Here is a 13,648-nt window from a genome sequence, read left to right as displayed (position 1 = left end):
CCCAGGAGCTAGAGTGGCTCTGGTCGCGGTGGAGCAACGCCCCAGAGGGGCAGAGCATCACCCCCTGGTGGGCAGAGCGTCGCCCCTGGTGGGCTTGCCGGGTGGATCCCGGTCGGGCGCATGCGGGAGTCTGTCTGACTGTCTCTCCCCGTTTCCAGCTTCGGAAAGGTACAGGAAAAAAAAAAAAAAACCATCCACCTAATGCTCTTGGTTTCTAGAAACAAACCCAATTCCTCCTTCTTGAGCACTGTTAATTGTGTTCCGTGGCTGACACATTTTAAATGATGGCATCAAGACCTTGGCTAGTCTCTTCATTCTCTTCCTATATATATGAGTTTAATGGGATTCACTTCTCCGGGGTCAGATCCTTATAGAGTCCAGAGATGCAATGAAGACAAAGAATTTGCCTCACATAAATATTAAACTTATTGGAATAACACTGTATTCCAGTTTTATTACAAAAAAGGTGAAGTGATTAAGTAAACAAAAAACCTTATAGACACAGATAACAGTGTGGGGATTGTAGGAGGGAAAGGAGGGAGGGCGGAGGGGAGCAGATGGTGATGGAAGGAGACTTGACCTGGGGTGGTGAACACTCAATACAATATACAGATAGTACACCTGAAATCTCCAATATCACCCCAATAAATTCAATAAAAAATTATTAAGAAAAAAAACTATTTTCTCAAAGAGAAAGATAGGAGATAAGGGTGAGGAGTAGGAAGTTAAACATTGTTAGCTATCCATCCCTGTTCCACTCAGAAAAAAATCATTTTAAACTGTTCCTGGTCCTAGACAATGCATCTGACCATGCTGAAGCACTTATGTTTGTACAAAATGACAATAAAGTGATTTTTCGAGGGTAATTTTCACTATACACAGTTTTTATCTCATACTCAGACCTTAGACTCTGGTTCCCAGTAAGATACAATTCAACTGTAATTTGTTATTCTGATATTCAAATAAAAGAGAACTTTCCTGTATTTCACTGGCTATGAGAATACGAATATTATCTATTCAAGTTTGAAACCAGAGAAAAATGGCTCTTCCAACCACAAGAACATGCTCACAAAGACAAGACTCATCTATAAATCTTCAGTTAGTTTTATGCTTCCACTTAAAAATACTCAAATATCAAGAACACCCCTTTGTTCTATAATAGTCCCCCTAATTATTCTATTTGGATGGCTGCACCAACAAGGCCACAGTGATAAGAGATTGTACACTGTGCACCAAGAAGTCTTCGGATCAACTCTGGGTACCCCCTCCAAAAAGGAAGAAAGGAAGGGAAGGAAGGAGGAGACAAAAGAAAGGGAAGGAAAGATTATGAACCTAAATGACAAAGTAAAAACTGGATGACCCTTCTGAGCCATTGAGCATACCCAAGGCAGTTACTTGCACCTCTAATGCCTTCGTTCTCAAATTAGAGGCGCTGCTATACCTCAAGTTTGTTATAAGGGAAAAGTGATCCGAAACAAACACCTAGGTGCTTTGAGAATGAGCAATGAACAAGGTAGAAAATTAGACAGTGAAAGGACAGACGTTCATTAAAATCAGAGAGAACACAAACATTGATCATAGAGGTGACAGACTGTTAATGAGGTGCTGAAAGATAAGAAGGCAGCCTATCTCTGACACTGTTCTAGCTCATTTCATGGCCCAGGTTATATACTACAGCATATTCACTTCCATCGTCTTCCACGTTTTGTTCATTGAAGCGATAGATACAGATGAAGAGACTGAACTCTAGAAACGGCTGTTTATTCCTTAGCATGAGGGAGAAAAGGAAGTGGTTGGTATTAATCTATATGCCACTATCACCCAGAAACTGTGTCCTCTAGTCTCCAGCACTGATCACCAAAGATAGTGAATAGATTATAAGAATCATTATTAGAACCTAAGAGTTATTAGACCCTCATTAGCAGAGTCCAATTACAGAGAGAAAGCTATTTTGGCTGAACATTCATTCCAATGGAAAAAATAGAGCCTTCTTAATCACTTTCATTATCAAAACAGACTCCCTGCAGGAGCATTTTAATTGGAAGTCTACCATTTTAAAGACATTTACATTTTATCAAACTATATTGACAGGGGTAACAGAAATAGCTTCTAGTTCCTAGCATCACATCTCCCAAACATGTGATGACATCTATAGTGATCCACTGGGGAGTGGGGGTGGGGGTGGGGGGACATGACACCAGGAAGATCAGGCTAGGAAGCTAGGCCCCTAGCACACAGGTCGGAAATCTCACCAAGCTGCAAACCAGCCTTTCTCCATCTCTGCTATGTTAAAAGGAGGAAAGAAGGGGAACAGCATGATACCTAGTTTCTATCTATAAAATGCCCCAAAGATAAAAGATGTCATTTACTAACAAATGACCAGAAATCAGAAACATTATTGATGTGTGTGAGATGAATAGTTTTGCCTCCCAGATGTTTGGTACACAAGATGTTTGGTACACATGTCTCCCTCTCTCCGTCTCTCATAGACTCTAAACCTGTAGGTTGCCACAGTGTTATTGCCACGAGCCATATTTTGTTATTTATAGAGGCTATAAAAGTACACGGCACTTTACAAACCACAGAACACAGGCACTAGAGCCTGGAGGAACTCAGTCTAAATGAGACATGGACAGAGTGATGAGGAAAAAGGAAAATATTTAGTTGCACCACATTCTTGGCAAGAATAATTTTGGAGCCCTGGCTGGTTGGCTCAGCGGTAGAGCGTCGGCCTAGAGTGCGGAGGACCCGGGTTCGATTCCCGGCCAGGGCACACAGGAGAAGCGCCCATTTGCTTCTCCACCCCTCCGCCGCACTTTCCTCTCTGTCTCTCTCTTCCCCTCCCGCAGCCGAGGCTCCATTGGAGCAAAGATGGCCCGGGCGCTGGGGATGGCTCCTTGGCCTCTGCCCCAGGCGCTAGAGTGGCTCTGGTCGCAATATGGCGACGCCCAGGATGGGTAGAGCATCGCCCCCTGGTGGGCAGAGCGTCGCCCCTGGTGGGCGTACCGGGTGGATCCCAGTCGGGCGCATGCGGGAGTCTGTCTGACTGTCTCTCCCTGTTTCCAGCTTCAGAAAAATGAAAAAGAATAATTTTGGAAAGCATTAAGAAAGGAACTATTAAGCCATGATTTGTATAAGGAGAGTTCATACATATCAGAATCAACCCATCAGTAGTCCAAAGCTTTAACTCTTGAAGGCAAAGAGTGGCATCATCATAGCAATTCCATGGCAATTTCCACCTTTGGCATTAAATGTGAATTTGGTTTTCTAATCATATTATGCCAAGTTCATTCATCCAAGTAATAGTAAAATGTAAATACTAAAAAACACCCAAATGCTTGGGAAAAGAAAGAGAAATGGATCAGTGATCTTATGACAGGTTCTAGACTTAACAGGGTGATCACTTTGTAGAGTATAAGGTCTACCAGAAAGTTCTGTCCGTTTCTATCACAACGTTTCGACACGTAAGCACATGTTTATTTGGTGCATATGTGCCTCTCTATTTTTATCACTTAATGTATACACACTGACGTAGCAAATTAACTAAAAAAAGTTGATTCACGTTAGTCTTATGTGTGAAGCGATAGTGTACCCATGGCTACTGATAAAGTTCATTTAAGCCGCTGTAATTTTTACAAATTTCAACAAGGAAGAAATGCTACAGAAGCATGTCTGTCGCATCCACCATATTCCCCGGACTTAGTGTCCTCCGACTATCACCTGTTTTTGTCCTTACAAAATTTTTTGAAGGGCAAAACATTCAAAAATGAAGAAGATATCAAACAAGCACTGGTTCAATTTTTCACATCAAAAGATAAAACATTTTTCAAAAATGGGATATACAAATTGCCTTCACGCTGGCAAGAAATCATTAGTAATAATGGCAATTATATTATTTAATAAAGTTTACTGACGGTAAGAAAAATTTGTATTTTGTTTTATTCCAAAAACGGACAGAACTTTCCAGCAGACCTTATATATACATATTTAAGCACTATGTTGTACACCTGAAACTAATATAATATTATTTGTCTACTGTAACTGAAAAAAATTTTTTCCCTGGCTGGTTGGCTCAGTGGTAGAGCATCAGCCTGGTGTGCAGGAGTCCCGGGTTTGATTCCTGGCCAGGGAACACAGGAGAAGCGCCCATCTGCTTCTCCACCCTTCTCCCTCTCCTTCTTCTCTGTCTCTCTCTTCCCCTCCTGTAGCCAAGGCTCCATTGGAGCAAAGTTGGCCCGGGTGCTGAGGATGGCTCTATGGCCTCTGCCTCAAGCGCTAGAATGGCTCTGGTTGCAACAGAGTGAGGCCCCAGATGGGCAGAGCATCGCCCTCTGGTGGGCATGCCTGGTGGATCCTGGTCGGGCGCATGCAGGAGTCTGTCTGACTGCCTCCCCGTTTCCAACTTCAGAAAAATAAAAATAAAAAGAAATAAATAAAATTTTTAAAAAAAAGAAAAAAAATTTTAAGGATCAAGACCACTTTTTTAAAAAGTGACCTTGTAATGGGTCTGAAAGAACTGCAAACCTAAATTATATTAAGTCAGCCATTATAATACGCTATGGTTACACAATTCTCATCAACCAATTCTATTATCCTCTTAGATAAATAAAAGATTTAAGCTCCTAAAAGGGCTACAAGAATTTCCAAGAGACACAGAACTAAATGCAAGAAATTCTCTCCATTGTGAGAACACACAAAAGGCTGTGTTCCTGGACATTTACAATGGACCTCACCAACACGGCTCAGAAAGTCCTCAATAAGTTTTAAGCTAGGTCTTTAATTTAGTGCTCTCTGCACTTACCAGAGATTCAACACAATGGACAGACAGATGCTGTTAACACTGAGTTTTATCAGTTATAAAAGTCCTGATGTCACACAAATTTGTAACGTATTACTTTTCCCATTTTTCAGAGAGCTCAAGGGCCTTTTCTCAAATGCACAGTAGATGTCTGGGAAAGACATAAAACAGGTCATCAGAATACCCATCACAAATACTTTCTTGATGGCCTCCATTTTAACATAATGCCATAAAATCAAATAAGCTGGGTTTGTTTCTTCTAAATGCAAATCAAAAATGCTCAGGAGAAATAAGAAATTACCTGTGGAACCCTTGACCTCTCAGCTCATAGAATATGCACGGAACAAACTTTCTTGGTGGTACTTTCCTACAATATAAACTACTAGAGTCCAGTGATTTCCCACGTGCTCTTAGATAGCATTCGTAGCCAATGTTAAAAAGAATCACCAAACTGATTCTGATGGGTTTTTCATAAATTTCTCCTTAGTCTCCCAAAGAGCATGATTCCAATTCACTACAAAAGCAGGCTTTAAGCTCCTCCCATTCATCAATAGTGACATCAGCTTCCTTTTCTCTATTCAAGAGGAAAACCATATGCAATAGTTCTACCCGACTTCTCCTGGAATTTTAGCTTCAACTGCCTGGTTTCTGAACCCTCAGCAATGGGAGCAATTTACCTCAATCGACTTCACCAGTCACTGTTGCAATTTAGCTAAGACATTTCCCAAAGGCCCATTAGAAAAGGTTCCAATTTGAAAAACCCACATCTGATCCTACAGACCAGTCCTTGAAACATCATTTGGTACCACCCTACAAATTATTCTTTTTCTGATCCCAAATCGTTCATTTTGACACAGAAATGTAGGAAAATTTTTTCAAGAAAGAAGAGGGGAGGGGAGGATTTTTGAAAATTTGCTTCAATATACAAACATTAAACTACATTGTGATAAAACAGCCTGCTACATGTACATCAAGGTTCTGATTAGTTTGGTTTACTTATTCGACTCTGTAAGAAGAAAACTAAAGATGGAGGCCCAGAACAGAAGAAGCTTTCAGCACCATCTGTAAAGCACATCAGAAACCTAATGAAAATGTGACGTTCCTTCCAGAGTTAAGGACCATGCAAAGCCAAATTGCCCTATTAAAGTACTTAATACACACACACACACAACACACATTGCACGTACTTAATGGAGCTAACTAAAAGAAATGTGAAAGTACACATTATTTAGGAATGGGCAAAAGGGTGGGAGAGAGCTCTTCCAGCAAAATAAATAAAACATTTTTTAATACCAATAGGTAAAGTCAGTTGAAACCTTCAGAATACTATTGTGAAAGCCCTAATATTCAGATTTGAATTAACTACTAATTTAATTACATTATTTCTTGAAATTAGACTTAATAGGCCTTGCCAATATATTTTAGTAGGTCTCAGTCTGCTTTTCTAGAATACTGGTACTTCTGAAACAGGTACAAAAAGTGTCACTTAACATCATACTCAACAGGGAAAAACCACAAGCGTTGCCCTTAAGATCAAGAATAAGACATGATGTCTACTTTCACCACTCTTACTCAACATAGTACTGGAAGTCCTAGCCTCAGCAATCAGACAAGAAGAAATAAAAGGTATCCAAATTGGAAAGTAAGAAGTAAAACTGTCATTATTTGCAGATGACATAATACTGTATTGTAAAGAACCCTAAAGAATCCATAAAAAAACTACTAGAATTGATAAGCAATTAGTAAAGTAGCAGGATACAAATAAATAGTCACAAATCGATGGCATTTTTGTACAGCGAGAATGAACTATGAGAAAGGGAATTTGGCCCTGGCCATTTGGCTCAGTGGTAAATCATCAGCCTGGCATATGGATGTCCTGGATTCGATTCCTAATCAGGGTACACAAGAGACGTGACCGTCTCTTTCTCCACCCCTTCCCTTCTTCCTTCTTTCTCTCTCTGTCTTCCTCTCCCACAGCCATGGCTCAGATGGAGCAAGTTGGTCCTGGATGCTGAGGATGGCTCTATTACCTCGCCTCAGGCACTAACATAGCTCTGTTGTTGAGCAACAAAACAACAGCCCCAGATACACAGAGCATCACCCAATAGGGGGCTTTCCAGATGGAGCCGGTTGTGGCACATATGGGAGTCTGTCTCTCTACCTCTTCATTTCTTACTTAAGAAAAAAGAAAAGGAAATTAAGAGGACAATCTCATTTACAATTGCATCAAAAATTAAATACCCAGGAATAAATTTAATCAAGGAGGTAAAAAACCTGTACACAGAAAATTAGAAGATAGAAAGAAACTGAAGAAGCCACAAATAAATGAAAGAGTATACTATGCTCATGGATAGGAAGAATTAACACCATTAAAATGTCGACGCTATGGATTAAGCGCAATTTCTATCAAACTACCAATGATGGTTTTCACAGAACTAGAACAAATAATCTAAAAATTTATAAGGAACCATAAAAGACCCCAAATAGTCACACAATCTTAAAAAGAACAAAATTGGAGGGGAAAAGTGCTATCATCACTTTAAAATAATATTACCAAAAATTAAGTTAGTAAACTGAATAGTCTCAGTTTAAGATTTTGTCCCTAAGTTTTTCTTTAATAAAAAAGAGCACTTGCTATAAAATGTCAAATGTTAATAAATCAATGACTCAATATCAAGTTACTGTTACTATACTACTGTTGATTACTATTAATAGAATGCATATTTTGGTGTACATATACTTCATTTTATATAACTTACATATATTTTCTACCTGAAGAATTATCCTGAATTAAAATGACAGCACTAAATATTTTTATGTGCCAGGAGTTCTAGTTCTGCCACCTGAACATGTTTGGGGGACAATGCTATTATTTCTCAAACTTAATGCTGGCTAGAGGAACAAGTTCAGATATCATACACATTAAACAAGGACCTCACAGGATATAGACAATTTTAGATGCGGTATTTCTGTTCTCTAAACAGAATAGGCTAAAAATTCCAAGGAGTCTTAACATCCCTAAGTATAAAGAGAGCATATTTGCTCTTCTAGGCTAGTACTTTCACCTAAGTCTCAACTGTAAGAGCACAAAATAAGTGGACTGTCAGAAGATACTGATTTATAGATGGTGCCTTTCCTCCATCAACAGCACCACCTACAATCTACAACCACACATACTTCAGTCAAGATTTCTACAAGGTTCAAGTAGCACATTCAATATGATTCACAATGTCACATAGGAAATATGATTGTTTTACAGCTGCAATTCTCAAAGTGTCCGCCAAAGACACCTACTCCTCTCTCTTCCTCCCTTTCCAACTATATATGTATATGTGTGAAGCTAATATTTCTTCAAATTTTCCCACCGAAGTAACATAAAACAGGAAAAATGCAGAAGCCGATATATGATTCCAGCTGTCTTCTACTAAAGCTAAGCCACACATCAAACAGGTTTGCAAAAAAAAGGACTGTCGCACAAATTTTTTGGAAAATAGTTATTTTTCATAAAAATTATTTATATTAACATATAAAAACAGGCTTGTTTTTTAAAAAAATATTGTACAATGTCTGTTTTATTTCTAATACAGTAGGTACCAATAGATATAATTATTCCACATTAACAAAAGTTCTTTGTGTCCTCAATAATTTTTAGTAATATGAAGGAGTCCTCAAACCAAAAAGTGTGAGCAGCACTATTTTAGAGAAAGTCAAGAGAGAAACTAGAGTTACTGACAGCATAAGAGAGGCCCAATTCAGGAGAGCCCTACTGTGAAGACAGGAGACTCACTAATATTAATATAGACAAATCTGGGGGAAAAAATAAAATGAAAAAATTCACTCTAGTATTTGTTTAATGTTGCTCTAAAACAATTAAAAAATTGTTTAATGTTGCTCTAAAAGCAGTTTCCATTCGGTCTATGCTCCTTTAGGCTCTATGCTAATGTTTTTATATAATTATAATTGTAGTACAAATAGACTCCTCTTTGACATTTTGTTCACTTGACACTTAACCTAAATAATCTTCTCAGTAGACATATAATCTTTCTAATTTTGGTAGATTCAAAATTGAAAGGCATAGTTATACATAAGTAAAAATTCAAACTGTATATTCAATACTTCTACACTGTACTAAAAGCAATCATTCAATTTTTAAAAATCTTAATGGATCATAGATATTCCGGAATTTACTTAACTGAGCCCTGGTTTCTGGCTCTTTAGACTACTTATACTTTTTCTGAGATTGTGCTATATAGTGAGTATCTTCGGGTACAAAGCTTGGATCTTCCTCTGAATCCTTTTCTTAAACAGAGCTTAAAGAAAGTGACTACTCAGATAAAGATTATGCACAAATTACAAAGCCACCCACATCTCTCTACTTGGACCCAACCCCAAAGGATATAAGATGCCACTGCAGATCTAATTTCTTTCACAATTATTCTTTGAAAATAAAATAAAGAAAAATTCACAAACGTGTAATAGCTATGAGTTCAACTTTGAATTTAGGTAAGAGTGCCAGGTCTTCTTCAGATGAGAGCCAGCATCATGTGTCACGCCTAACTTGGGGCTCAGTCATAGTTGTAGACATACAGCCTAAGGCAAAGTCTTCTCTGCTGCTTGACTTAGGTTACTGTTATGCACTCAACTGTGTCTCCCCAAATTCATATACTGAACCTCAGAATGTGCCTGTATTTGGAAATAAGGCCTTATATAGATGATTAAGCTATAAAATGAGGAGAGGAGGGTGGGTCCTCATTGGTAAGTTGTCCTTATAAGAGGAGTTTAGAAAGACTCCATGGTCACACATGTACAGAGAGGGACAAGCATGGAAAGAGGAAGCCGACTACAGTGACCTGCAAACCACGGAGAGAAGCCTGAGAAGAACCCAAACTCAACACTACCTTGATCTTGGACTTCTAACCCCCAGAACTGTAAAAAATAAATTTCTGTTGTGTAAGCCATTTAGTCTGTGCTAGTTTGCTAGGGCTGCCATAAATGAAATGCAGTTACAATCTGACACCTGAGAGCATGTTCGTGCTCTTCCCGATCTAGTCCAAACTCTTCCATTTATAGATAATGAGGTCAAGCTCCATGAGGTTATAGTTTTCATCTGTGGCCAAAAAACAAGTAAATCAAGGGAGGGAATCTAGAGCTCTTATACCAAAGCTCTTTCTATCATATTACAAGACTAATTATAAATGAGACTTCTGGATATTTCTGAGCATCAATAGCAAACATATACAATTTAATCTTACATCAATTAATCTCTGGAACACAATTCTTGAGAATGCTCAATAACAGCCAGTAGTTTTGCACAACAATGTATCAAGATACAAACCTTTGAAGAATACTAAACCATTTCAGCTGCTATACAAGAAATGTGCCTTCAAAGAAAAGCTGTAACAGAAGCATTTAAAAAGACACAAGGGCTTTGAACAAATAAGAAAGATGAAGCTAAATTTAACAGCTTTCAAGGAAAAAATGGTGTTAAAAATGATGTGAAATGACCAGTAAGACTGACAAATGGTAGCTTTTAACTGTGGATAAAGAAATTTAATCAAACTACAACTTCCTGGTTATCAAAGCTGATGAGATAGAGAAACAGGATGGATGAGATTGGTGAATATTACAGAACGGTTTAAACCGGACTATGTATTTCTTTTAAATGCCTGTGGCTCTATAAATCACCTATCCTTGGCACATTGTTTGTTTGTTTGTTTGTTTGTTTGTTTGTTTTTGGCTTAGCTTTCCTCCCTTAGCTGACACTTTCTCAGTTAATCAAGGAGATAAAGTATCCACAAATACACCATATGAGACGGTGGCCACAGCTTTCTCACCTCAAAATTAAAAAATAATCCACAGCACTACAGCTAGTCAATTGACCACCATGGACAGCACCAGGTATTAAGCCCTAGTAGTGCAGTGGTTCTCAAACATTTTGGAGTCGGGGTGCATTTAAAATCCTACAAATAATTGTACGCACACCATATACAAATTTCTGAGAAATATGTTATAATAATTAAGTCAAATATTAAAGAAAAAAATATAAAGTCCAAACGTGCTTTTATAATAAACAAAATAAATACGACAAAATTAAATTTATTCTGACATTAAAAAACATTTTTATGTTACATTTTTTGAGTTATGCTTTTTAGAATTCGTAAAAAAGAGGGGTTAAAAAATTTTTAAAAACGACAAAAAAGTTTTTTTATATATAGATACATTCTTAGTAAGACTTAGTAAATTCAGCAGGTCCTGGCACAAATGTGTTGTTTTTTCATTCTTGTCTTTATAAAAAATATGAGCCTGATGTGTCCTAGTAATTTCTTCCATGTTTCGGCATATATTTGAAAGGCAAACTCTCATTTCTCATCAATACATTGAAGAATTCCTCTCTTTTTACTCTTAATTGTGTTGAGGGTAGAAAATCCAAATTCACATAAATAGGATGTTGAAAATTGTAGTAATATGTTCAAAGCTATTTTAGATATTGCCACATATTCTTCTTTTATAGAAATCCAAAAGTATTCAAGAGACAATTCCTAATGTTTAATCATCAATCCAAAACCCCCGCCATACGTATCATCTTAACTTTACACCAAACAAAGGATAGAAGAAACTTGCCTCCAGTCTTTTCGGGATACATGGGGGGTAGTGTAAACAATCCAGCACCATAGCTTAACAGCCTTTTGCAAGTGAGGTGGGGGTTGGGCAGACTGTCAGCTTACAGCCAATTTCCCACACCTCTGTCCCCCAGAAATCTAAACTCCCAAAACCCTGTTGGTTTTTTGGTCCCCAACAGGCACATATTTCTCTGGAATACCATAGGACGCACCTGGAATCTTCTAGGGTGCACCAGTGCACCCTGGCGCACACCTTGAGAACCACTGCCCTAGTGTCTTGGGTTTTGCTTTAATAAAGGAATTTACATGTAACCGTTAAGAGCACTTCCCTTCCCAAAACCTTCACATAAAAAAATTTCTTTGGGTTTGGTCAAAAATTAGTTAAAGTAAGGGAAGTTAAATTATAATTAGAGTCAGGCAAAGTATTGACAATTCTATAGCATGCTAATCCTACACTTGGTGGCCAAGTTGGTCATGGTAAGTGGCCTAGAAAACCATATGGAGATTCGATAAAAATGGTGACTTCCAGACGTCCTAGTTAAAGTATATATGAAGAGCAATAAATCACTTGAAATCTTTTTGTACTTTTTAAATTATTATGCAATAGCCTGACCAGGCGATGGCACAGTGCATAAAGCGTCGGACTGGAGTGTGCAGGACCCAGGTTCGAGACCCTGAGGTGGGCAGCTTGAGCGCGGGCTCATCTGGCTTGAGCAAAAGCTCATCAGCTTGGACCCAAGGTCGCTGGCTTGAGCAAGGGTTTACTTGGTCTGCTGTAGCCTCACAATCAAGGCGCATATGAGAAAGCAATCAATGAACAACTAAGGTGTCGCAACAAAAAACTGATGATTGATGCTTCTCATCTCTCTCCGTTCCAGTCTGTCTGTCCCTATCTATCCCTCTCTCTCTCTCTGTCCCTGTAAAAATAAATAAATAAATAAATTATTATGCTATAAATGGAAATTCCAGATGTACTAATTTGTTTAGAACACAATCTGCAAACAATTATAATGCAGTTTCTAGTTCAAGTCCATGCTGTTACAATACCAGCAATTGGTAAATACCTGGACACATGGTAGGGTCTCAATGCTTGAAGGTATGAAGAAACAACTAAAGAAAGGAGACACTATCAGGCATTCCCTTAACTAGCACTTCAAATAACTAAGATATAGAGATAATATAAAAAGAATCTTTTGTAGAAGTTCCTTAATAATGGCAAAAAAGATAGAATGACAAAACATAGAAAGAGGTGTCTTTAGAGACATTTACAAAGTTACACATTAACCTCTTGACTAATTTTTCTTATTGTCATGTATGCAGATAGCTGACTGTCCTTAGCAAAGCTAAGAGAGTTTAAAATTAACAGCATTAAAGTAAAAAAATACTGAGTTGGTGATCAAATTTCTCTAGAAAGTAAAAAAAAAAAAAAGAACGTAAGAATGATTATTAAATGTCTCTTCCTAGGTATTATCTTATTCCTTCTCATTTACTACACAGCAACTAAGAAAAGTCATCATTATAATGTCCATTTTACAAATTCAAAACCATTTAAATTTAGTTATCCTCTTAATGTCTCAGAACTAGTGACAGGCTGGTTTCAGACAAAAACTAGCTGTGTCCTTTAAAGTCCATTTCTTACCCATTCGTCACCAGCTCTCAAGTAATAAATAAGCAGGACAGACTAATAAAACCACAGAGTCAAAAAAGCTCAACTCCACCCACATTTATCTGCTCTCTGACCCAATCAGTGCCATTTCTAGATATTCTATTTCTCTCAGGAGAAAGAAATGTGCACATCCACCAAAAGGCATGTAGAAGAATGTGCAGAACATCTTTACCATAACAGATCCATTAATAAGAGAATGAATAAACAAATTCTAGTTTATTCATACAATGGAATATCATACACAAAAAGAACCACAACTGATACATGGAAAAGCATGGCTAAACCACAAAGGCACATGTTGCATGAAAAAAGCCAGACACAGCCTGACCAGGCAGTGGCGCAGTGGATAGAGCCTTGGACTGGGATGCAGAGGACCCAGGTTCGAGACCCCGACCCCGAGGTCGCCAGCTTGAGCGCGGGCTCATCTGGTTTGAGCAAAAGCTCACCACCTTGGACCCAAGGTGCTGGCTCGAGCAAAGGGTCACTCGGTCTGCTGAAGGCCCGCGGTCAAGGCACATATGAGAAAGCAATCAATGAACAACTAAGGTGACGCAATGAAAAACT

At 38.2% G+C, this 13,648-nt stretch overlaps 1 protein-coding gene and 1 non-coding gene across 2 annotated transcripts in view; one reads left to right on the top strand and one right to left on the bottom strand.

The window, feature by feature from the left end:
• SND1 (staphylococcal nuclease and tudor domain containing 1) overlaps positions 1 to 13,648 on the bottom strand; it is a 445,599-nt gene that overhangs the window by 313,008 nt on the left and 118,943 nt on the right. The window lies entirely within an intron of this gene.
• Positions 2,698 to 2,773, top strand: TRNAS-AGA (transfer RNA serine (anticodon AGA)). The gene has a single exon. It is a non-coding gene; the product is annotated as a tRNA-Ser (tRNA).

This window comes from Saccopteryx bilineata, chromosome 2 (assembly GCF_036850765.1).
Source record: "Saccopteryx bilineata isolate mSacBil1 chromosome 2, mSacBil1_pri_phased_curated, whole genome shotgun sequence".
NCBI lineage: Eukaryota > Metazoa > Chordata > Mammalia > Chiroptera > Emballonuridae > Saccopteryx > Saccopteryx bilineata.
The sequence above is the reverse complement of the archived record's forward strand: the minus strand, read 5'-3'. Positions and strand labels throughout refer to the sequence as shown.